This window comes from Scyliorhinus canicula, chromosome 4 (genome assembly GCF_902713615.1).
Source record: "Scyliorhinus canicula chromosome 4, sScyCan1.1, whole genome shotgun sequence".
NCBI classification, from domain to species: Eukaryota; Metazoa; Chordata; class Chondrichthyes; order Carcharhiniformes; family Scyliorhinidae; genus Scyliorhinus; species Scyliorhinus canicula.
Genome location: NC_052149.1, coordinates 181,352,064 through 181,376,334, shown reverse-complemented (window position 1 = coordinate 181,376,334; position 24,271 = coordinate 181,352,064). Strand labels below are relative to the sequence as shown.

Here is a 24,271-nt window from a genome sequence, read left to right as displayed (position 1 = left end):
ATAAAAAGGAATAGCAAAATTTAAAAACAGTTGCAAAGAGAGTCTCATTTATCTGGGACGGAATTCTCCGGCTGTTACAATTCACTTTTCCCGCCGGCCGCACACCCCCATCCCCGGGTTTCCCGGCGGCATGGGGATGGCATCAATGGGAAATCCCATTGGCAAGCGGCGGGAGTATAGAATCCTGCCGCCAACGAACGGCGCGTCGCCGAGAAAAACAAGGCTGGGGGACCGGAGAATCCAGCTACTGCTTGGAACGAAAACCCACACATTTATGTTGCAAGAGATCAGAAAAACAATTAAAGTGTAGATTTCCAAGCTTTCTAATTCCTGCTTGATTGTGCCAATGTCTAAATTTTCTGTTGAAGAGAACTCTCCAGAAAAGAACATCTCTAAAACATCATGACCAGTTTGTGGCCCTGTCATCGTGTATACTTGATCTCTAGTTCCATAACATTCAATGGCCATTCTGTTGAATTGTGATGATAAAAGCAAGATATTAGGGAACAACAGAAACCTTCTTGTGAAGGGCTTCTGATCAATGCTCTGTCAAAATAAAAAGGCATTATCAAGTTGCTTATGCATTGATTAATTCACTGACCTGAGACCTGTGTCTAGACTGTTTGAACATAACTGAATGTTTTGTCTTGTTTCTTCCTTACAAACATGTGTGATGGGACTTAATGCAGTCCACAGGTTTTAGAATAATACGTTACATTTATTCTTCCAGTATAAAAGCTCCTGAAATCAATCACCTTTCTACTCCATTCTAGTCTACCTTTTTGACATCACTTTTAACAAGTGTCTAGAAATTGTCTTCTCAAATGAAGTTGATCTATTGCATTTTTGATAATGGAATTGGAAGTACTTATCATTGCATTTAGATGACCTTCCCTCAACTCCCTCATGTATGCCAAATCTGCTGGGCTAATAACATTCAGTTTTAAAGTCCGGGCAGAGCCTCTCATAGCAACAGCATGACCCAGCTTTTTACTCCAGAGATGGTGCACAGAATGGAGATATTTTCCAACTTGTCAAACCCACCTCAGGAAAAACAGCCCCGATTGGCTATTCTAAGGGACTTATGTGCTGGATTTGGACCCACTGACCCGGAAAGAGTTCAGAGGCAGCCCCAGAGGCTGTCGAGTGTCGAAACGAGCTGGTTAAAAGGTACTCTGGGACTTCACCCCAGTTGTAATAAAGCAATCAGGCCTGCTGGCCCTCACATACCCACCCACTCACCATGCCCCATCCATGCCAACCTATGCCCCCAATCACACCAATAGGCCCTCATACCCTCCATGCTAACCCGTGCCCCTCTACCCATCCCATATGAGCCCTTATAGCCTCTATGCTAATTTATGGTGCCACCCATTGCCTTTTACCCTTATATCCTGCATGCCAACTCAGCCAATGTCCATCGTGGGAGGATCTTAGGAGCCATAGTGAGATGCAATAAAATAAAGCTCTACGTATATATTCCAGATTTCACTATTAAAAAAAACTAATTGATAAAGACACATTCAATAAATTCAAATCCCCTTGAGAACTTAACCCCTTATAAAAACAAACATAGAACATACAGTGCAGAAGTCGGCCATTCGGCCCATTGAGTCTGCACCGACCCACTTAAGCCCTCACTTCCACCCTATCCCTGTAACCCAATAACCCCTCCTAACCTTTTTGGACACTAAGGGCAATTTAGCATGACCAATTCACCTAACCTGCACGTCTTTGGATTGTGGGAGGAAACCGGAGCACCCGGAGGAAACCCACGCAGACACGGGGAGAACATGCAGACTCCGCACAGACAGTGACCCGGCGGGAAATCGAACCCGGGACCCAGGCGCTGTGAAGCCACAGTGCTATCCACTTGTGCTACCGTGCTGCCCACACACATTTGTATTCATAGCTCTGCATCAAAGGTAGCTAATCCCTTAGAAACCCCTCGGAGCTATCTATCAAACTGTGAATTTACAGCCAGAAAATCCACTATGTAACAATAGATTGTGAAAGCAATGCTACTGTGATAGGCCTTCGACTTATGAAAAAATAGGTATTGAAATTTCATGCACTTTTTTTCCCCAACCCAGAGTCAGAGCAGGCTTTTTTTTCTCAAAAATTTAAAGGGAAGATTTAAATAATTTGACAGTTAACAGACCTCATCCACCTTTTATAAGCATTCACGTTCACCCTTAAAAATTGTAAGTTATACAAACTGCGGGAAGTGGGCCTAACTCCAGTGAACAAAGGTCTATTTGAACTCAGCAATGAGTTCAAATAGCACTGCAAATTTGGGGAATCCCCTGTGCGAGTAACATCCTGTCCCCTTCCCCACCCTTCCACCAGCTGGAAAATGAGATCTGTCGAAAATGGGAGTACAACTTCAAATTGGATTGGATTGATTTATTGTCACGTGTATCGAGGTACAGTGAAAAGTACTGTTCTTCCTGCAGCTCAAACAGATCATTCTGTACATGAAAAGAAAATACATAATAGGGAAAACATAAAGTGCACAATGTAAATACATAGACACAGGCATCAGGTGAAGATGTGTGCAGAGATCAGATCAGTCCACACTACGGCTGGTGAAAATAAGGGGCGGGATTCTCCGACCCCCCACCGGGTCGGAGAATCGCCGGGTGCCGGCTTCAATCCCGTCCCTGTCGTGTCCCGAATTCTCCGCCACCAGAGATTCGGCGGGGGCAGGAATCGCGCCGCGCCGGTCGGCGCCCCCCACCCCCCCCAGCGATTCTCTGGCCCGCGATGGGCCGAAGTCCCGCAGCAGTCAAGCCTCTACTGCCGGCGGGAATCAAAACACCTACCTGACCAGCGGGACTGGCGGCACGGACGGGCGGGCTCCGGGGTCCTGGGGGGGGGGGTGGGGCGCGGGGCGATCTGGCCCCGGGGGTGCCCCCGCGGTGGCCTGGCCCACAATCGGGGCCCACCGATCAGCGGGTGGGCCTGTGCCGTGGGGGCACTCTTTTCATTCCGCCTTCGCCATGGTCTTCACCATGGCGGAGGCGGAAATGAACCCCTCCCCTGCGCATGCATGGGGATGACGTCAGCAGCCACTGACGCTCTGGCGTAAGAGCGGACATACGCCGGCCGGCGAAGGCCTTTCGGCCCCAGCTGTCGTGGCGCCAAAGGCCGTCCACGCCAGCTGGCGGAGCACCAACTACTCCGGCACGGGCCTAGCCCCTCAATGTGAGGGCTTGGCCCCTAAAGGTGCATAGACATCCGCACCTTTGGGGCGGCCCGACGCTGGAGTGGTTCACGCCATTCCATCACGCCGGGACCCCCTGCCCCGCCGGGTAGGGGAGAATCCCGGCCAAGACCTGTCTAAAATGGTGGCAGGATTTCTGGATCCAGAGTCCTGCTGCCATTTTGGAGGTGAGGTGAGAGTTACTGCCCTTGATATCAAGATAGCATGAGATTGAGTATGGCATCAAGGAGCCCTAGCAAAACTGGAGTCAATGGCAATCAGGGAGAAATCTCTCCACTGGTTGGAGTCATAGCTGGCATAAAGGAAGACAGTTGAGGTTGTTGTAGGTCAGTCATCTCAATTCCGGGACAGCAGGAGTTCCTCAGGGTAGTGTCCTACGCCCAACCATCTTCAGCTGTTTCATCAATGATCTTACTTCCAACAGAAGGTCAGATGTGGGGATGTTTACTGATGATTGCACAATGTTCAGCACCATTCGCAACTCCTCAGACACTGAAGCAGTCCACGTGCAAATCAGCGCCGGCCCTAGGGTTGCTGGAGCCGCGGGCAAGCTGAACTTCGGCGCCCTTGGGGGCGGGGGCGGGGCCGGGGGGCCGGGCGGGGGGGTGGGGCCGGGGGGTGGGTGGGGCCGGGGGGGGGGGGTGGGTGGGGGCGGGGCCAGGGGGGGCGGGGGGGCGGGGTCGGGGCCGGGGGGGGCGGGGGCGGGGGCAGGGCCGGGGGGCGGGGGCAGGGGCTGGGGGGGAGCTGGAGGGGGGGGGAGCTGGAGGGGGGGAGCTGGAGGGGGCCCGAGGGGGCCTGATGGGGGGGGGGGGCGCGGAGGGGGCCCGGGGGGGGGGGTGGAGCCTGGATCCATCTGCCATGTTTGTGCGGGGCGGCCTGAGGGAGGGCGGCCACCGTGCATGCGCTGGTTGGCACATGCCCAACTGCGCATGCGCGGTACCCGAGTCTTTTACGCGGCGCCCCTAGCACATGGCGCCCCGGGCGACTGCCCGAGTTGCCGGTACCTTGAGCCGGCCCTGGTGCGAATGCAACAAGACCTGGTCAATATCCATGCTTGGGCTGACAAGTGGCAAGTAACCTTCATGCCATACAAGTGTCAGGCAATGACCATTTCCAATAAGAGAGAATCCAAGCATCGCTTCTTGACATTCAATGGCATTACCATCACTGAATCTTCATCTATCAAAATCCTGGGGGTTACCAATGATCAGAAACTGAACTGGACTAGCCACACTAACACTGTGACACGAGCAGATCAGAGGCTAGGAATCCTGCAGTAGGTAACTCACCTCTTGACTCCCCAAAGTCTGTCCACCACCTACAATGCACAAATCAGGAGTGTGATGGAATAATCCCCACTTGCCTGGATGAGTGCAGCCCCGACAACAATCAAAAAGCGCAACACCATCCAGAATAAAGCAGCCAACTTGGTTGGCACTCCTTCCACACCCACCGAAGAACAGTAGCAACAGTGTTACCATCTATAAGATGCATTACAGGAATTCACCAAAGCTCCTTAGGCAGCACCTTCCAAACCCACGAGTACTGCCATCTAGAGGACAAGGGCAGCAGATACCTGGGAACACCACCACTTGGAAGTTCCACCATCCTGACTTGGAAATATATCACTGTTCCTTTACAGTCGCTGAGTTACAATTGTGGAAGTCCCTCACTAACAGCACTGCGGATGTACCTGCATCATATGGACTGCAGCGGTTCAATAAGGCAGCTCACCACCACCTTCTCAAGGGCATTAGCGAGCGTAACAAATGCTAGCCTAGCCATCGAAGCTCACATCCTGTAAAAATGAATAAAATAAAACAAGGTAAGGAGTCTCCATGATAGGGCAGCATGGTAGCACAGTAGGTAGCACAATTGCTTCACAGCTCCAGGGTCCCAGGTTCGATTCCCGGCTAGGGTCACTGTCTGTGCGGAGTCTGCAAGTTCTTCCCGTGTCTGCGTGGGTTTCCTCCAGGTGCTCTGGTTTCCTCCCACAGTCCAAAGATGTGCAGGTTAGGTGGATTGGCCATGCTAAATTGCTCTTAGTGTCTAAAAAGGGTCGATGGGGTTACTGGGTTATGGGGATAGGATGGAGGAGTGGTCTTAGGTAGGGTGCTCTTTCCAAGGGTCGGTGCAGACTCAATGGGCTGAATGGACTCCTTCTGCACTGTAAATTCTATGATTCTATGATATGGTGAAAACAGGGGCCCAAATAGCAGCTCCTAGCACTGTCATCATAAAATTAAAGCCAGCATATGCCATAGACAAAATGGCCACTGTATAATACCACTCCAAACATCTCAAACATCACAAAACTATTGGATTGTACAAAAGCTATAATAAGATGCAAATGGAACAAGCAGAATTGTCATTGTGAAGGGGTGGGTGATTTCGGCTGTTGGGTGGGGAGGAAATGTTCTCAAACAAATGCCATGTTTTGCAAACCCAACTTCATCACACTCACTTTCAGCTTTTACCAGGACATGTTCAGAGGCATGTGGGGCCCTGGGGAGTTGCTGGATATCTAATTTAAATAACCTAAGAGGTAATTAGACACGGGGAGAACTTGCAGACTCCGCACAGATAGTGACCCTAGCCGGGAATCGAACCTGGAACCCTGGAGCTGTGAAGCAATTGTGCTAACTACTGTACTACCATGCAGACAGTGCATGAGTTTCCTGAGCCGCATGAAATTAGTCAGGGTTAAGAAGGAAAGAGAACAAGAAAAGGTTCATTACTTTGTGTAATTGCCAGGATGGCAAGTTTTTATAGGTTGAAACTGCATTGCTGTTCCTGCCTATGTGAAAGGCTTGTGCTGGCACGGCTTCGCCTGGAAGTAATTTCTGCTACTTCGGACTTTATTAAGTTTGAGTCATTCTTTGCTGCCATCAGCCTTCACTGTAACATAAGAGCAGCTTTTGCAGATCTTTCTTGGATCTCTGAGGAGTACCAGTCATCTGCTCAACCACATTCCACTACACTGGACCAAGGAACTGGACATCACTTGAAGGACGTGATAATTCCAGCAGACACTTTACTCTCAGCGCTTCAGCTTTCTCAACATGACAGAGTATCAACGCCTCAGGCCTTCACAGCAGATTATTGCTGACATCTGCAGCCTCTTGGATCGAGATCTCTTTCCTAGTGGGACCAGGTGGACATGCATTACCAGTTACTGTCACTGTCACCACACCCCAGAATTTCTTCATCTTTGTATCCTTCCAGGGACCTGCTGGTGAAATCCATAGGATTTCACAATCTGCTGTCAACAAGTGCATCTCCTTGGGGATTGATGCCACGTTCATCAGGGCTGTCACTTATGATCATTTACCTACTGTGACACCTGTCAGAATGAGAGGGTTCTTGGATGTGCTGCAGCAGCTGACTTCCCCAAGTTACAGGAAGTTACAAACTATGTACACAGGGAATCAAGGCTTCCCCAGATAAGCCAGCAGTTTTGTCAGTCAGAAGAGATCCCGCTCCCTCAATATTCAGCTGATATGTGATCCAGGGAAGATTTCCCGAGATATCTGAAGCTGCCTTGATGCCTTCATCCTGCACCAGTCACATCTCCTGCAGATCTTTGCATTTGTTAGCAGTGTCAGCAGGTGGCTAACTGGAGACAGGATGTAGCTAGTGACACTTGAGAAGAGCCATACCACTAATCTGTGAGGGTTCCACAGGTAAAAGCTTCATGCTTCGAAGGTAAAAGCAAGCTGGGCTCTGACTGAGGTGAGGTGGGGAAGGGCAATGGATGAAACATGGGAGCATCTTGAGCAGAGTATCCACTTCTTCCATTTGCTCTCTTCTGGTTCCCCAAATAGACAAGAGCTGGGGAGCAATTTGCTCCACTTTACTGAAGTGTTGTTTGGCCAAGGTAAGGCTTTCCACTATCCTATTTAAAGTGGCAAGCTGAGTGTGCAGGCCATTGGTCAATGCAAGCATGCACTTGATTGCCTGTTGTGACTGTTTTTACAAGCAAGAGGACATTCCACAAAGGCCCAAGACATCATGGCACTCATGTTTGGGATGGACTCCTCCAATGTTTCTCCAAGAGTTCTCAGTGCCTCTGGAAATACTGACAGAACCTCTCACATTTTCTGATGCTGCTCTAGAATTGTCCTCTTTGTCTATGGTCTCACCATGTGACAATCAACTCACTCTCTTGGAGACCACAGAGAGGTGTGTATATGTGACCTGGTGAAGAGTGTGCATCATGCAGTCACCAGATGATGCTTTCTCAAAGATCATAATAACCTCCTTTCAAGATTGTTCAGCCTTCTGCTGCTCCAGTTGCTATGTTACACTTCAAGGACATGGGAGGGAGAAAGTTGAATGAAGAGCCTCTGTTAAAAGATTAACATATTCCGAGAAAATTACACATGTTCACTCATTCAGTATCCCAACCACGTGTGCCTTTTTAGTGCATTTTATGATGCATGTACATGTTTCTATCCTTGGGAAGATATATGTTTACTTCATCAGCAATTAGCAACCTTCAAAACAGCATAATGAATACTAGAGGATTATTATGATGAGTTATAGAGACATCAGTCACACTTAGTGCATCACCAGTAAAATTTCATTCCTTTTCACATAGACAAGTAAAGTCATACCATACTGAAGAAAATTCTTGAGGCAGAATTTCAAAGTCTGATTGGTTTGATACAAGGCTCGATCTAACCAAAAAAACTAGAGTCTTCTGGGCGGGATTAGCGAGGTCATTTCCGGCGCTATCTAACGACGCTCTATTTATTTTCAGTGCCCCAGCGGGAACATCCCGCCCAGGCCGCACTCAGCATCACTGCCTGCACTGAGGAGCCCCTCTGTGCAGGAAGAGATCGGGATGCCATTTTTAAAGGGGATCCCAATTTCTTGACACCCCCGCTGCAACCCCCTGATCCCGCAATGCCCCAACTCACCTAAAAGAGGGTCATCAAGCCCCCTGCGTATGTCACCTCACATGGGCTGGGGGCTTGCAGACCTGAACCCGCCATGGGAAAAATGCCAGCCTCGCACCTTGGCACTGCCACCCTTGCACACTGGCAGTGCCACCTGGGCATTGTGGCAGTGTCGGGTTGGCACTCAGGTGGCACTGCCAGGGTGACAGTCTGGCAGTGCCAAGGTGACTGGGTGACACCAGCAGTGCCAGGGTGCCACCCTGCCCAAAGTCCGACCACCCAGAGGCTTCCGATGGGATGAGACAAGCAGATTGCCCCCACAGTCTTTTCATATTATATTCTAAAACTCTGTGTTCTAACAAAGCTATAAAATTGTGAAAAACTTAAATAAAATTTGTATTGCTGAAAAACAGACTACTGTCTAAACTTTTCATCTTGCAATCATCAGGAAGATTTTGAGATTATCAACATTAAGGGAACAACAATTTAGCCTGAGAAGAGGGTGCTGATTGGTTGCTAAGCGGACTCTGATCGGTACAGCCTCCAACCCCATGACGTCTCATGACATTAAATCACGCATGGAAAGGAAATCTCCCGCTGATTACTACATACTTTTCCCCCTCAGCTGATGAATCAATACTCCCCCATGTTGAACACCACTTGGGTGAAGCATTGAAGATGCTAAGGGTGCAGATGGTCCGACCCCATGAAGTCTCAATACATCAGATCAAGCATGGAGCAAACCTCCTGCTGATTACTAGATACCATCCCCTGTTTGCTGATGAATCAGTTTTCATCCAAATTGAACACCACTTGGATGAATCGTTGAGGGTGTTAAGGGTGCAGAATGTAGTCTCGGTGGGGGGACTTCAATGTCCATCATCAAATGTAGCTTGGTAGTAACACCATTGACTGAGCTGGTCCTGTCTTAAAGGACATAACTGCTAGAACGGGTCAGTAACAGGAGGTAAGTGAATCAACAAGAGGCAAAAACATACTTGACTTCATCTTCATCAACCTGCCTGCTGCAGATGCATCTGTCCATGACAGTATTGGCGATTGTAGTGGTATTGTGCCAGTACGGTATGTAGGTTGTATGTCCCAATGACTTGCAGATCATATTAAACAACACAGTTGTTCACAGCAGGCAAAGTATTGACAATACTCAACCAACCCATGCTTGCAATGCTCAAAACATAGTATCCAATATTAGATGTGATTTTGCAATTGGACAACGCTTACTAAACAATCCTGATTGTACTAAGAATTATACTGACAACCAACCTAAAGGGAATTATTGAACCAGATGTTTTTTTATGACAATGGTTTCATGGTCATCATTGGACTTCTAATTCCAGATTTTTGTTGAATTCAAATTTCACAATCTGCTGTGGTGCGATTTGAGCCTGGGTCCCCAGAGCATTACTCTGGGTTTCTGGATTACTAGCCCAGCGACAATACTCCTGTTATATTACATGATAGTAATATGTTGTTACTCTTTTGCTTACTTCCAGTATGGTCTGATAGTTGTAGTTCAGGAAAACTATCAGTCTTCAAATTAAGTAAATAACATTTATTGAATGACAATTTATAAATATCAATGAGTTTGTTCACTCCTCTACAATGATAACTGAAGATTAGGTAAATAGGAATCAGTACATATATTGTTTAACTACACTGACCAACTAAGCTATATCTCTAACACTCTGCTCACTAGTCACTTCTGATACGAAGAGGCGGGAATCTCCTCGAAGTGAGTTTATATACATAGATCTGGTGCTGCCATCTAGTGGTTGTCTAGCACTATCTTACAGACGTTAACCCAGGGGTGGGCAAACTTTTCCGTGCAAGGGCCACATTCAGAAATTCACAATTTTAAAGGGCCGCATAGTATATAAGTAAAATAATTAATATTTAAAATAGCCAAAATAAAAGGTTTTTAAAGAAAAAAAAGCAATTAATTTTTATTAATTAATATTTTAAAGTAGAAACTTCACATGAAACACATGTTGTGCCGAGCAATGATCACCCTACTCAAGTCAACGTATCCACCCTATACCAGTAACCCAACAGCCCCCCCATTAACCTTAAAATTAAAAAAAAAATTTTTTTTAATTTATTTTTTATTTTTTAATGACTTGATCTTGGTGGGCCGCAGAAAGACCTTTGGCGGGCCGCATGCGGCCCGTGGGCCATAGTTTTCCCACCCCTGCGTTAACCCCTTACATACCAACATATATGATTTTAACTGGAGGGCACTTCATCTATGAGAGAATAGGACCAACCACTTTAGGCATATCTCTAACACCTGCCTGCCCATGGCTGCCATAAACACAGGGCTCTGTTTGCCATTTGGGGGGGTGTTTGGCCAGATCACACGCATCTCTGGTTTTGGTCCTGTCAGGCTCCTTTTGTTTTGGCATTTCCCTTAGTTTAGAATCCAGGCTGTTTTCCTGATTGTACCTCAGCAATAAATCATCAGCTATCTTTAATTGTGAAGGACATTATACCTTATCTCACATGGAGTATCATTTTTCACAGGTACACAGCTGCCATCCCACCCAAAGCATATAGACCCCCAAACTGTAGTGGTGATGTTGGGAATGGCATTAAACAGGAAATTAGAGATGCATGTGATAAAGGAACATCGGTGTTTATGGGTGACTTTAATCTGCATATAGATTGGGCAAATAAAATTAGTAACAATGCTGTAGAGGAGGAATTCCTGGAGTGCATACGGGATGGTTTTCTGTACTGACATATTGAGGAACCAATTTGAGAACAGGCCACCCAAGACTGGGTATTGAGTAATGAGAAAGGAACAATTGGTCATCTGGTTGTCTGTGACCCATTGGAAGAGAATTCCTCATTCAAATGGAGAGAGACATCGTTGAAACTGAGATGAGGGTCCTGAATTTTAACAAAGAAAATCATGATGATATGAGGCAGGTATTGGCTAGGATGGATTGGGAAATGTTACTTAAAGGGATGACAGTGGATAGGCAATGACAAACATTTAAAGAGTGCATGGGTCAACTGCAATCCTGGGGCGCGATTCTCCGCACCCGCGGAAAATCGCGAAGTTGGCCGTGAAAACGGCCGTGTTTTGCGACGGCCCGACACGACCCATTTCCCGAGGTATTCACGTCAGGGAAATGGGCTAGGAACGGGGCCGCGTCAAACACGTGCGCGATGACGCCGGAACGCGGCGACGCTATGGACACGCCCACGTGACACCGCCCGATGCCGTAAAAAGGCGATGTAGGCCAAGATGTCGGAGCTGAGGAGAGCAGCCCCGCGATTTGTGGAGGCTGATGTGGAGATGCTGCTCGATTCCATCAAGCAGAGGAGGGGCATCATCTGCCCGCGTAGAGGGCATCGCCACCCTGCCAGCGCGGTGCGCCAGGCCTGGCGTAAGGTTGCTGCTGCCGTCAGTGCTGTGGTGCAGACCCCTCGTTCAGCTGATCAGTGTCGGAAGAAGATGCACAACCTCACCAGGGCTGCCAGGGTAAGTGCCAAGAGGGTGCTCCCGGGTCACAACCATCCCTCCCCCCCTTTACTTAATCACCCACCTCCCCCCCGGCACAGGGGGTAGAGGGGGATTGTGGCAGAGTGAGTTGAGGGTGGTTCACAAAGTTGTCACAGACCCAGCGCTCTGGCCCCCGTGGAGAGATGCAATCGTCTTATTACAACTTGACCCCCAAACTGTACCAGTATCTGAACGGACTGCTGATACCTGCCGTATTGTAATAATCTACCTATGCCCCCTCCCCTAACAGGACAAGACCGCTCACAACACCCGTGAGCGGAACAAGACGGGAGGGGGTTCGCCCATCCTGCGGCCCCTCACCACTTTTGAGCAGAGGGCCCTGGACCTTGTTGGCGGATCTGCTACTCGGGGGATCGCGCAATGCGAGGTTGGCGGAGCTGCAACAAGTGAGACAACCCTGCATGACAAACACCCCCCCCCCCCTCCCCCATCCTCTGTCCCTTCACACACCCTGCCCACTGGGATACCTCCCCCATCCTCTGTCCCTTCACACACCCTGCCCACTTGGACACCTCCCCCATCCTCTGTCCCTTCACACTCTGCCCACTGGGACCGTCCAGCGCTCGGCCGAGCGTCTCTAAATAACCCGTTTCATTCTCTTCCCTAGGACGTGATGCCGAAAGACCAGGGCCGTCTGGCTCCAGACGGACACAGGCATCTGCCCCCACCTCACCCAGGGCCGCACGATAGAGGGTGCCTGATCAGCGGGGAGTCCCATCCTCCCCAACAGAATCTGTGGAGCAGGACGCCCAGAGGGCGGCGACACCGCTAGATAAAGAAATGGCCTGCGAATGCCCTGCGGCCTCTCAGCGGGCCGATGACATCGAGGAGGCGTCCACCCAAGACGACCTCGAGGTTGCGACACAGCTTTCTCCCACACCATCCACCATCCCAGAGACACTCACCCCGGCTGGCCTATTTAGTGATGAGGCTCCTGGGTCACAGTCTGGGTCGCACATCACAGCTGAGCAGGTACAGCAGGTGGAGGTCGGAGCAGCAGAGGGCCCGGACTGGCAGAGGCCAGGCCAGGCCCAGCATGCAGCTGGCTCCCAGACGTTTTCAGAGTTCCTGGAGTTTCTCAACCCACCCGCACAGCCGATGCATCAAGAAACCCAGGGACACAATGACGGGATGGCTGTCTTCCAGACTCTGCAGACGCTGTTAGAGGAGTCGAACCGCGTCCACGAGCAGGGAGTGGTGCCGCTCATGGCAGAAACACAGGCCGACACCGCACGGGTGGCATCCGCGGTGGACACAATGGGTGAAACGGTTTCGGCCATGGGTCAGGTTATGCAAGACGTTGGGCTTCACGTGCAGGCGTCATCCTCGGCCATGGACATGGTTGCCCTCTCACAGGCAGCAATGCGCCAGAGCCAAAACGACATTGCCGGCGCGCTGCGGGCCTTCGCCGAGTCTCAGCAGGTCATGGCCCAGTCGCAGCAGTCAGTCACGGAGAGCATCAACCGCCTGACACACGTGCTGGATGGCGTCGTGCACTCACAGGTTGAGGTCGCACAGTCCCTGGCGGGAATGTCTAACTCCCTGGACTCCGTCTCTGCAAACCTTCGGATCCTGGTGGATACCGTTGCAGGCCTCCAGGACTGGCAGCGCCAGGTGTCGGTGGCGCGACGGGGCACCTCCTCGCTCGCACCTCTGTCCCAAAGTGAGGCCCGGGGGCCACCGGGCTCCCCATGGGAGGAGGAGGTTTCGGGGCCCGTCCCATTAACTCCATCACGGGACGTCCCGGAATTCTCGGCCTCCCCCCGTCCCATCCCTGGTGCATCGGGTGGGCAGCAAGCAGAGCAGAGTGGCACAACGTCACCCGAGATGCCCGCAGAGCAGCCTGGCCCATCAAGGCCGGGTCGCCCCAGGAAACGCTTGCCGAAGGAGAAACAAGTCGAAGGGGGCGATTCGCAGCAGTCCTCCTCCACTCCTGCTGTATCATCTGGGGAATCACTTAGACGTAGTGGTAGGGCCCGTAAGGCAACAAAGGCCCGTAAGGCATTGGTCTGAGGCCTCCGTATAGGCGTCATCAGCCAAGACCTCAGCGGATAACCCCTGTCGCCTAGCAACCAGCCCCTCAGCCGGGGGGGACGCCCCTCAAACATCGCAGGGATGTACGACTGCGCCAGTATGTAGGAGTCATGCACACTCCCTGGGAACCTTGCACAGACATTCATGATCCTCATGTGGGGGTCGCATACCACCTGGATATTCATGGAGTATGTCCCCCTTCTGTTTGTGAACACCTCCCTGTCCCCTGCAGGCGGGCGCATGGGGACGTGAACACAATCGATTGCCCCCTGCACCATTGGTATACCAGCCACGCTGGCAAATCCACGAGCTCGTGAGTCTTGACTTGCTCAGTCCACGGGAAAGGTGATGTAGCGGTCCGCGATGGTATAGAGGGCGTCGGTCACATCCCGGATACACCTGTGGACCGATGACTGGGAGATCCCGGAGAGGTCCCCGCTCGGAGACTGGAAGGAGCCGGTCGCATAGAAGTTAAGAGCGACCGTCACCCTGATGGCTATCGGGATCACGTGTCCTCCCCCCGTTCCACGTGGGGCGAGGTGCGCCACGAGGTGACAGATATGTATCACCGTCCACCTACGCAGCCGGAGTCTCCTCCTACAGGTGATGTCCGTCATTGTTAGGAAAGAGATCCGGGCACGGTACACTCTCGGCCTTGGTCGTCGCCTCTGGTGCCGTGACTGCACCCTCACTCTCTCCTCCTCCCCCTCCTCCTCCTCCCCCCCCATGCTGCTCGATGACTGGCAACTCCTTGGCCCGTCCCTCTGCTGCTACAGCTGGCCCTGCATCCACTGCGGGTTGTGGCTGTGGATGCTGCTGCATCTCCAAATGCAGTGCAGCGGCCCCAACCACTGCGCAGAAAATAGCCGTTCTGCTCGCAGACATTGTGCTAACCTACAGAAGGGTGGTGGGGGGCAGAGAAACGGGACATGTTAGACGGAGGTTAGTCGACACATCGGCAGCCACCTGCCACGGGATACCCGTGTGTCCCGGTGGCCTGGTCGCGCTGCTGACACGCGGACAGCCTAACCCCTGGTCACTTTCTGCATCCAACGGGCAGTTAACTACGTCCTCTTCACCGGTGCGTCAGTGGCCTGTGGCCGTAAGCCACAGGGCAACCAGCGGCCGTGTACTCGTGTCCGGCACGCCATGGCATGGTGGCAGACATTTTGTAACCGGGGTTGGATGGGTAACTCGCTCACTCTCTCCCTGCCCCCTCCACTCCCACTCCCCCCCTCCGTCTCCCCCACTCCCCCCCTCCGTCTCCCCCACTCCTCCCTCCGTCTCCCCCACTTACCCCTCCGTCTCCCCCTCCATCTCCCCCACTCCCCCCTCCGTCTCCCCCCTCCGTCTCCCCCACTCCCCCCTCCATCTCCCCCCTCCGTCTCCCCCACTCCCCCCCCTGCTCTGGAACACCCTCCCGTTCTCGGGGATGCCTTCCCCGTTGTGGCCAGACTCCAGCAGTGCGCTGAGCTGTGCGCTGAGCCGTGCGCTCACCTCCTCGAAGCTCTCGTCAGCCAGCACGACTGGTTAACGAACTTGAAATGCAGGCGTGTTGGCCGGTGTGAAAACAGTGCATGATGACGTCGGGACTTCGGCCCATCCAGGCCGGAGAATAGTGGGGGGCCAATAAGTAGCGATTCTGGCCGTGTCGGGGGCGCGTTTGAGGCCTTTGCCGGGAATGCCGACGTGTAGTTTGTGCGGGGTTCGGAGAATAGCGGGAGGGCGTCGGACCAGCGTCGCCGTGAAAATTTGCGTGGCCCGCTATTCTCCGAACCGGTGTGAGTGCGGAGAATCGCGCCCATTGTTTCTTCCTGTCTGGCACAAAAGTAAAACAGGAAAGGTGGCCAAACCTTACAAGGGAGATTTGAGATCATATTGCATCCAAGAGGCATAAAAATTGGCCAGAGAAAACCTGAGGATTGAGAATAATTTAGAATTCAACAAAGAAGGACCAAAGGATTAATTAAGAGGGGAAAAAATAATAGGAAACAAAATGAGAAATAGTAAACAATTTTCTGAACTCATGAGAGTAATTTTCTCTAAACTGATAAGACAGATGACTCTGTGATTCAGCCTCCCTTTATGAAACTTGACTGATGCTTTAATTTCTAAGCAGTGAAGGTGAAACTGACTTTCATGGAGGATTCAAAAAATAGTTAAAGGCAGGGGGAGCCAATTAGATATTAAAAGGCAAATCCTAATGGTGGATGAAAAATGGCAGTGATACAAAAACCGTACTTTCCCTCGGTTCACCTAAAAATAAATGACTACTCTTCAACAGTAATTGATTAATTGTAAAACACTTTGAAATATTCTGAGAAGGTCAAAGGGATTCTAATAAAAAAATGCAGGTTTTTCTAGTTATTTCCTCATCTGGTCTTGGGTATGACATCTTAAAAAATGTGCAGATCGCACACAAATAAGGATTACGCTGAACTGAAGAGAGGATTATTCACGACTTCAGGATTCTGAAGAAGGATGGCAGAAGCCATTTTCAGCAAGTGATCTGCTGAAGTGATCTATTTTGGGAGGAAGTATGAAGTGAAAACATGCACTGAATGTTAAAACTTAAAAAAAAGGAACAGGAGCTGAAAGACACGAAAGTTTAGAAGCACACACGTTTTAAAGTGGGTCAATAAATCTGTCAGTGAAAGCACATGGAATCCAAAGTTTATAAAGAGGGACAAAGGGTGGAATTTTCTGCTCCCATCAGCAAGGGGAACCATACCGGGTTCTTTCCAATGGCGGGATAAACTATTAGAATTATATTCTGCTCACTTTCAAGGCAAGTTAAAGGCAGGTCGAGCTTCTTAATGAACCCTGTCAGAAACCCCATTTGCATGCATTAGCACCTCATGCATGCCCAATAAAAGGCCACCTTGCCAGAATTAAGTTCACCCTCCAAATTTAGATGGGGGCCTGTGAAAACTCAATTTTACGACTGTGTATAAGTGGCGTGCACTGGGTGAGTTTTACCTCTTCTATGGCTTTGAGATCTGTAGATGTTGCTTTCCCCTTCTTGGCTACCTTGCATAACTTCACTCGAGTGCCATTGGTTGGACAAGGGAGGCAGACAAGGCAGGAAGTAGGGTAGGGTGGAACATAGGCTGGACAGGGGAGGCAGGTTTATGGGGGAAGGGTGGGGAAAGTGTCCGAGGAAAGGGGGAGGGAAATGTCCAGGGAGGTGGAGGGTGTAGACAATGTTCAATTAAGTGTGGAGGTGTGGGGACGAACATCTGGGGAAGGGGGCATAAAAGGTGTGATCGGTGGTAGAACATACAGTGCAGGAGGAGCCATTCGGCCCATCAAGTCTGCACCTTCACTTCCATCCTAACCCCCTAACCCAATAACCCCGTCTAACCTTTTTTTTTGGACACTAAGGGCAATTTAGCGTGGCCAATCCACCTAACCTGCACATCTGTGGACTGTGGGAGGAAACCAGAGCACCCGGAGGAAACCCATGCAGACATGGGGAGAACATACAGACTCTGCACAGACAGTGACCCAGCAGGGAATCAAACCTGGGACCCTGGTGCTGTGAAGCCACAGTGCTAACCACTATGCTACCGTGTTGGTGTTGATGCTGGCATCTTAGAGGGAGAGCTTAGGGTATTGGTGATAGAGGAAACAGTCACTGTTGGAGGGGAAAGTGGAATGCAGTCGGGTGACAGGTCCAGGGTGATCGTCTGGTTGATGAACGTCTCAACAGGGAGGCCACAGAGGAAGACAAGACAGTTGGCTCTGAGGGGAGGAAAGACATCTGGATGTGGATGGTGATAGGGTCCAAGGTAACAGTGGAGATTTAATGGTGACAGAGGGGAGAGGAATGATGATATTAGATGGGTCTATGATGGAGGAGAGGGCGGAGTTGTTGGAGGATGGGGACGTTGTGGCAAGGGAGAGTTTGTGGATGATGGAGAGGATAGAAGGTGGTGGAGTGAGTTTGAAATGTTTGAAATGTGATGTGCACCATTTTCCCAAACTGACCTTGACCACACAGTTAGTCAGTGAGATGACTTAAGATGGGAGGGGGCTCTTTTAAGTGGGTGAAGTTCCAGGTCAGTATGAGTGCTTGACTAAAGGGGCAACCTAATAATATGCACTCATGCATGAATGAGGGGAATCCCACACCTGGTCCTCCAGGATGTCCTTTACCTGGAAGGGATGGGGAGCCATATCTAGATGAGGCAATGTGAAGGGCTTAGCACTTGCCTGCTGGCTTTTAGATGCAGAAAACCTGTCAAAGACGTGCTCACTTAATGTATCACTTCAATTCATTCATGCATCCACTGAGGCATCAATGATGCAGGCTGCAGGAAACCCTGCAAGTGCTATTAGTGCCACACAAGTCACTATATGTCAGCATAGCAATAAATATTCCATTAATGTTATGATAATATCTAATTTGACCATAACCTATATCAGAATATTGTAAGTAAACGATTCTTCTTGTAACATTCTCATTGTAATGAATGAAATCTAAAAGAAATGAACGATTTGCATGTAAGAAAGTTTGAGATTGGAGAACTTGAACATGTTAAAAAAGATGTACAGCGGTTCACGTGTAGGTAAGTACAGCAATAAATATTTTGTGCTACCCTGGTTATGAATAATATATGTGTGAATATTTCAGATTAGTTACAATAGCTCAATGGCTTGTATTTTGCTCACAGCAGTGAAGGAACTGTTTTTTGACATTCACCATGCGTCCATTTGCTCAGAGACTTTTAGCAGGCTTGCCTGTTGCCATAATGTGACATCTTTCCCAATGAGGCACTGACGACAAAAGATCTGTGGTATCTGTGAGCATGGAAAGCAACAGCAAGATTCTTCAATCAATCAGGTTGAAGCAGCCTCACTGAGCCACACTGATGCCACAACCTCAAATTTCCTTTTCGATTTCCAAATTTCAGCATAAGATTTTTAAAAATCCATAAATGAATGCACACACAATTATTTAGATGTGCGACCTTTGTAAAACTACTTCCAACATTTCAGACAGATTAAAGCTGTGAAATTAGGTTCCGTAGAGATACTGATAGCAGTCCCCTACTCAAATAATGGTGATTGAAATGCTTTCAGTCTCTTCACCTGTGGTGTATCCTCACTGAGATAGCGTGGTCGTGCCATGTAATAATAATAATCTTTATTAGTGTCACAAGTAGGCTTACATTACACTGCAATGAAGTTACTGTGAAAATGTATTCACTGGAAGCAAGCAGAGTGGGCAAATTGCGACATCAAGCAGCCTCCAATGCTGCTTTGGTACACAGTCTGCCATTTAAGACCATACAAGACCAGTTAACACCCTCTCGGCCATGCATTCCATGCATTTCTGCATTTGTTTTACCTAAAGAGTTAACCATATATGTGGAGGAGGAAAAAGAGGAGGAGGAAGAACAGGAGGAAGAGGAGGAAGTTTCCAAGAGTCCTTTTCTCTGGATTAGCTGTCCATAAGCAAATAGTCAGACTTGATCTCATCCCCACATCACAAATGCTCCACATTCACCTCTTTTCAATCCATCTGCCACTTACTACCATGGGGTGATCTTGCCCAAAATCCTGAAATAAAAAATCCACTCCATAACAACTTTACCCAAAACAATACATATAAAGCGAACTAGTGGATTCTCTAATTGCCTGTCTTATTGGTGCCTTTGCCTGCCTTGTACTTCTACACATTGATACCCCAATGATTGCTTCATGGCTGGCACGAAGTCAATGCAGGAGACAGTAGATGGCCTTTCAGGATGGTCGCAAACATAGAACAACCAGCTTCAGATGCTACCATCTCAACAGGTGTGGCAGCAGTCTGGGCTGGTTGGCTGACAAACAGAAAGAGCACTGGCAGAGTGGCAGCGGCAGGAGTACAAACACTCTCTTCCAGAGAAGGGATAGCAGGTTGTGCTTGCTGGGCTACCTTGAGGGCTTGTATGGTCCTTTGAGCACTGAGATTCACACCCATGATGTTAGCAGCCTTATTGGCACTCAGCATAGCTCCCGTCTGCTAGTGCTGTAATGGAAATTAAGACATCGTCCACCAGGCACTTCATCATGGGTAAGTCCGCAAATGCTGCCACTTCCATACTTGACAAGATGGACTTCAAGCTCTGCAAGAAGCTCTGTATCATGTTGCAGCTGGCCTCCACATGCTCTTTGACAGTGATAGTAGGCATTTTGGCAGACGTGCCAATGTGCCAAGCATCTTGATAAGCATGACCATGAGCATTCTGTGCACCATCCCATCAAAGTTCTCAGCTGAATGCTCTGCAGCAGATCTCATGTGTGATCTTGCTTTCCAGTGTATTGGCACGTAAACTATACTTTATTGCAGCTCAACTGTGCCCAGTGACTCACCACTTTCAGATTCTGCCCCTAAGCACTCTCTAAAGTTGGCATAATGCCAGTATTGAGCCAGTGGAGTGTAACTATGTCCATCGACAGTGCTTCTTCAGCAGAGTTTTGTTATATCACTCGCTTTATATGTTGAGGTTGTAGTGGATGGCCAAGTGGCAGTTCCTGGGTACCTGAAAATAGTAATACAGATTGGAAGGGTTGGGTGAAGGAATGAGGGTGGGTTGTAAGATAAGCGGTCTCTGGTCACATAATCTAAAGCTTGTACTTCATGGCAGATAGTATGGTTAGGGTTAGGTGCGATTTGAGATGGAGCATAAGGCAAGAATTTATCATTATCCTGAATGTTCATAGTTGTCATAATATACACATCAGTATATCATGGTGCAGACACACACACTGATTGACACACTGCAAGACCAATCAACACACACAACACAGCAGCCAATCACCAGTTAGAGCACACTCACTATAAAGACAGAGGGCACTAGTTTTCCCGCTCATTCGGGATGCAGCCTCTAAGAAGGACAGAGCTCACAGCTTGCAGCACAAATCTTTACCATGTGCTGATAGTATAGACTGGTTAGGATAGGCATAGGTCTTCAGTTTAATCTAACATCGTGTCGCCCCATAGTGAAAGTATGTTCAACAGTTCCTGGCTTAATAAAATAGTATTGTACTATTTCAAGTGTTGGTAGCCTATATGTGTTACGGCTGAGGTAAACGTAGTCTCCACAGATCCAGAGTACCCAACACATCATGGTACCAGTACGTGATGTTAGAACTTATTAGACCTACCCTCAAGTGATCTGCCTTCGACCAGCATACAGCCATAATGCAATATGGACAGCGTCCGTCCTCCACTGCCGCTCCGCATCACTGGTAACCAGTAAGTACTAATCGATACTCACACATCCAAGTGGCTGAAACGGCACGGCAAGGTCCCCACGAGGCAGAACAGGTACTAGCAATCAAGCAACTCCAGGGCCTCAGTTGAGGGTCAACTGGAAGATATTTAAACAACGCTTCCAGTTTTACCTTGAAGCCACAGACCTGGAAGCTGCTTCAGATGCCAGGAAGATCGCTCTCTTCCTCTCCACGGCCGCGGACCATGCCATCCACATCTTCAACTCTCTCACCTTTGCTGATGGTGAAGACAAATCAAAATTCAAGACGGTCCTCCTCAAATTTGACAGTCACTGCGACATCGAGGTGAATGAAAGTTTTGAGCGCTATGTTTTCCAACAGCGTTTGCAGGGCAAGGATGAACCTTTCCAATCCTTTCTCACCCACCTCCGCATCCTAGCGCAATCCTGTAATTACTGGTCCACCTCCGACTCCATGATACGCGACCAGATCGTTTTCGGTGTTCAGTCGGACCCCCTTCGCCAGCAGCTCCTCAAGGTAAAGCAGCTCACCCTTGCGATTGCCATCGAGACCTGCGTGCTGCATGAACATGCCACTAATCGATACTCACACATCCAAGCGGCTGAAACGGCGCGGCAAGGTCCCCACGAGGCAGAACAGGTACAAACAATCAAGTAACTCCAGGGCCTCAGCCTGGATGAGGGCGGCCATTTTGCGCACTTTTCACGGCCTCCCGCGCATGCGTGCACTGAACGAGGGGATGGCGATGCCGACGATCGGACTGCGCAGGCGCGCACCGCGTACGACCGCACCGCGGCAACTGTGGCTCCACCCACTTAAAGCGGCAATGTCCTGCAAAATCCCGATGCTGCCTACAATGTGACAAACTTGGCCACTATGCTGCTTTATGCAGTTCTGCTCAGCCGGCCGACTCTCATCACTCCAGCCAGCTACGCAGGGATGTCTGCACCATCCAACCCACGGTCACCGAACCCGATTCTGACCTGCTGCCCGATATTGACACCGAGGACCCAAAGGCACCATTTTGAGTCGGTATCATTACCAAACACAGGGTGTCCCCGAAGCAAAAGGTCCAACCTCTACCGGTATACAACATTGGTACGGACGATGAGTGGTGTGCCACCCTCACAGTCAACCGATCCTGAATCCGATTCTGCCTGGACACCGGACCCTCCGCCAATCTCATTGCGCGGTCTGACCTCGACAGCCTCCATGTCAAGCCAACCATCCTGCCATCAGCCTGCCAGCTGTTAGATTATAATGGCAATGCTATTGCTGCCAGTGGCTCATGCCAACTTGAAGTGGTGCACAGGTCACTTAAAGCCATCCTTCCCTTCGAAATAGTGGGATCCTCTAAAGCCTCCCTGCTTGGCGCGCAGGCATGCAAGCTGTTGAACCTGGTCCAGAGGGTTCACTCCCTGTCTCCTGCTGATGCATCTGTCTCTCAGGACACTGATTTTAGGGCGCAGCTCGACGCCATTATTAACCAATACCACGATATTTTCGAGGGCATGGGCACGCTCCCATACACCTACAAGATCTTATTGAAACTGAATGCCATGCCTGTGGTGCACTCACCTCACAGGATCCCAGTGCCCCTCAAGGACCGCCTCAAGCAGCAGCTGTAGGACCTCCAGGACCAAGGAGTAATTTCCAGAGTCACGGAACCGACCGACTGGGTCAGTTCCATGGTATGCGTGAAAAAACCTTCCGGCGAACTGAGAATATGCATTGATCCCAAGGACCTCAACCGCAATATTATGAGAGAGCACTATCCCATTCCCAAGCGCGAAGAACTCACCTGCGAGATGGCTCGCGCCAAGTTCTTTACCAAACTAGACGCCTCAAAGGGGTTCTGACAGATCCAGCGCGACGAATCCAGCAGGAACCTCTGCACGTTTAATACCCCCTTTGGAAGATATTGCTACAACAGGATGCCGTTTGGGATCATCTCTGCATCAGAAGTGTTCCATAGGATTATGGAACAGATGATGGAAGGTATTGAAGGCGTTCTCGTCTATGTGGATGACATAATCATCTGGTCCACCACCCCGCAGGAGCACGTTAATCGCCTCCAGCGCGTCTTCAGACGGATACATGAGCATGGCCTCCGCCTCAACAGGGCCAAATGCTCCTTTGGTCAGACAGAAATTAAGTTCCTCGGAGACCACATCTCCCAGTTGGGTGTGCAGCCGGATGCGGACCAGGTAGCTGCCATTAAGGCCATGAAAACACCGGAGGACAAGAAGGCAGTCCTCCGCTTTCTGGGCATGATCAACTTCTTTGGGAAATTTATCCCTAACCTGGCCTCTCACACCACGGCTCTCAGGAACCTGGTCAGTAAGATGACAGACTTCCAATGGCTTCCTGCCCATGAACACGAATGGCGAAGCTGACCACGGCCCCAGCCAAGGAGACCAACATGTCTACAGATGCCAGTCAATCTGGCATTGAAGCATTGCTCCTTCAACGTGATGAGGCCTCATCATGGTCCCCCGTTGCATACACGTCGCGTGCGATGACCCCCACCGAACAACGTTATGCGCAGATTGAAAAGGAGTGCCTGGGCCTTCTGACCGGAGTCGTTAAATTCCATGATTATGTCTACGGACTCCCTCAGATCACCTTCGAGACAGACCATAGACCGTTGGTTCATATCATACAAAAATACCTTAACGACATGACACCTCGCCTCCAGCATATTCTTCGCAAGCTCAGGCACTACAACTTCCAGCTTGTATACACCCCGGTCAAGGAGCTCATCGTTGCTGACGCTCTCTCCCGGTCTGTCACCACTACATGTGACCCAGCGGGATTTGTCTGTCAGGGTGATGCCCATGTGGCATTCGCTGCCTCCAATCTGCCTGCCATGGATGAACGCCCCGTCCAAATTCATCGCGAGACAGCTGCCGACCCCTTGCTCCAGCGTGTCATGCGCCACCTAACGGACGGGTGGCTCAAGGGCCAATGCCCTCAATTCTATAATGTCAGAGATGATCTGGCGGTAGTAGACGGGGTTCTTCTAAAACTGGACCGCATTGTCATCCCACACAGCATGCGCCAGCTTGTCCTCGAACAGCTCCATGAGGGCCACCTGGGAGTGGAGATGTGCCGCCGACGGGCCCGAGAGGCAGTGTACTGGCCTGGGATTAACGAGGACACAGCTAACACCATGCTCAACTGCCCAACATGTCAGCGATTCCAGCCTGCGCAACCACGGGAAACCCTGCAACCCCATGAGTTGGTCACGTCACCCTGGACCAAGGTGGGCATCGACCTGTTCCATGCGCTTGGCTGAGGCTACATCCTCATCGT

General features: G+C 50.1%; 1 protein-coding gene across 1 annotated transcript in view; it reads right to left on the bottom strand.

Moving 5' to 3' along the window:
• Positions 1-24,271, bottom strand: part of unc5a (unc-5 netrin receptor A) — a 717,175-nt gene that overhangs the window by 262,177 nt on the left and 430,727 nt on the right. The gene's annotated exons all lie outside the window — the stretch shown is intronic.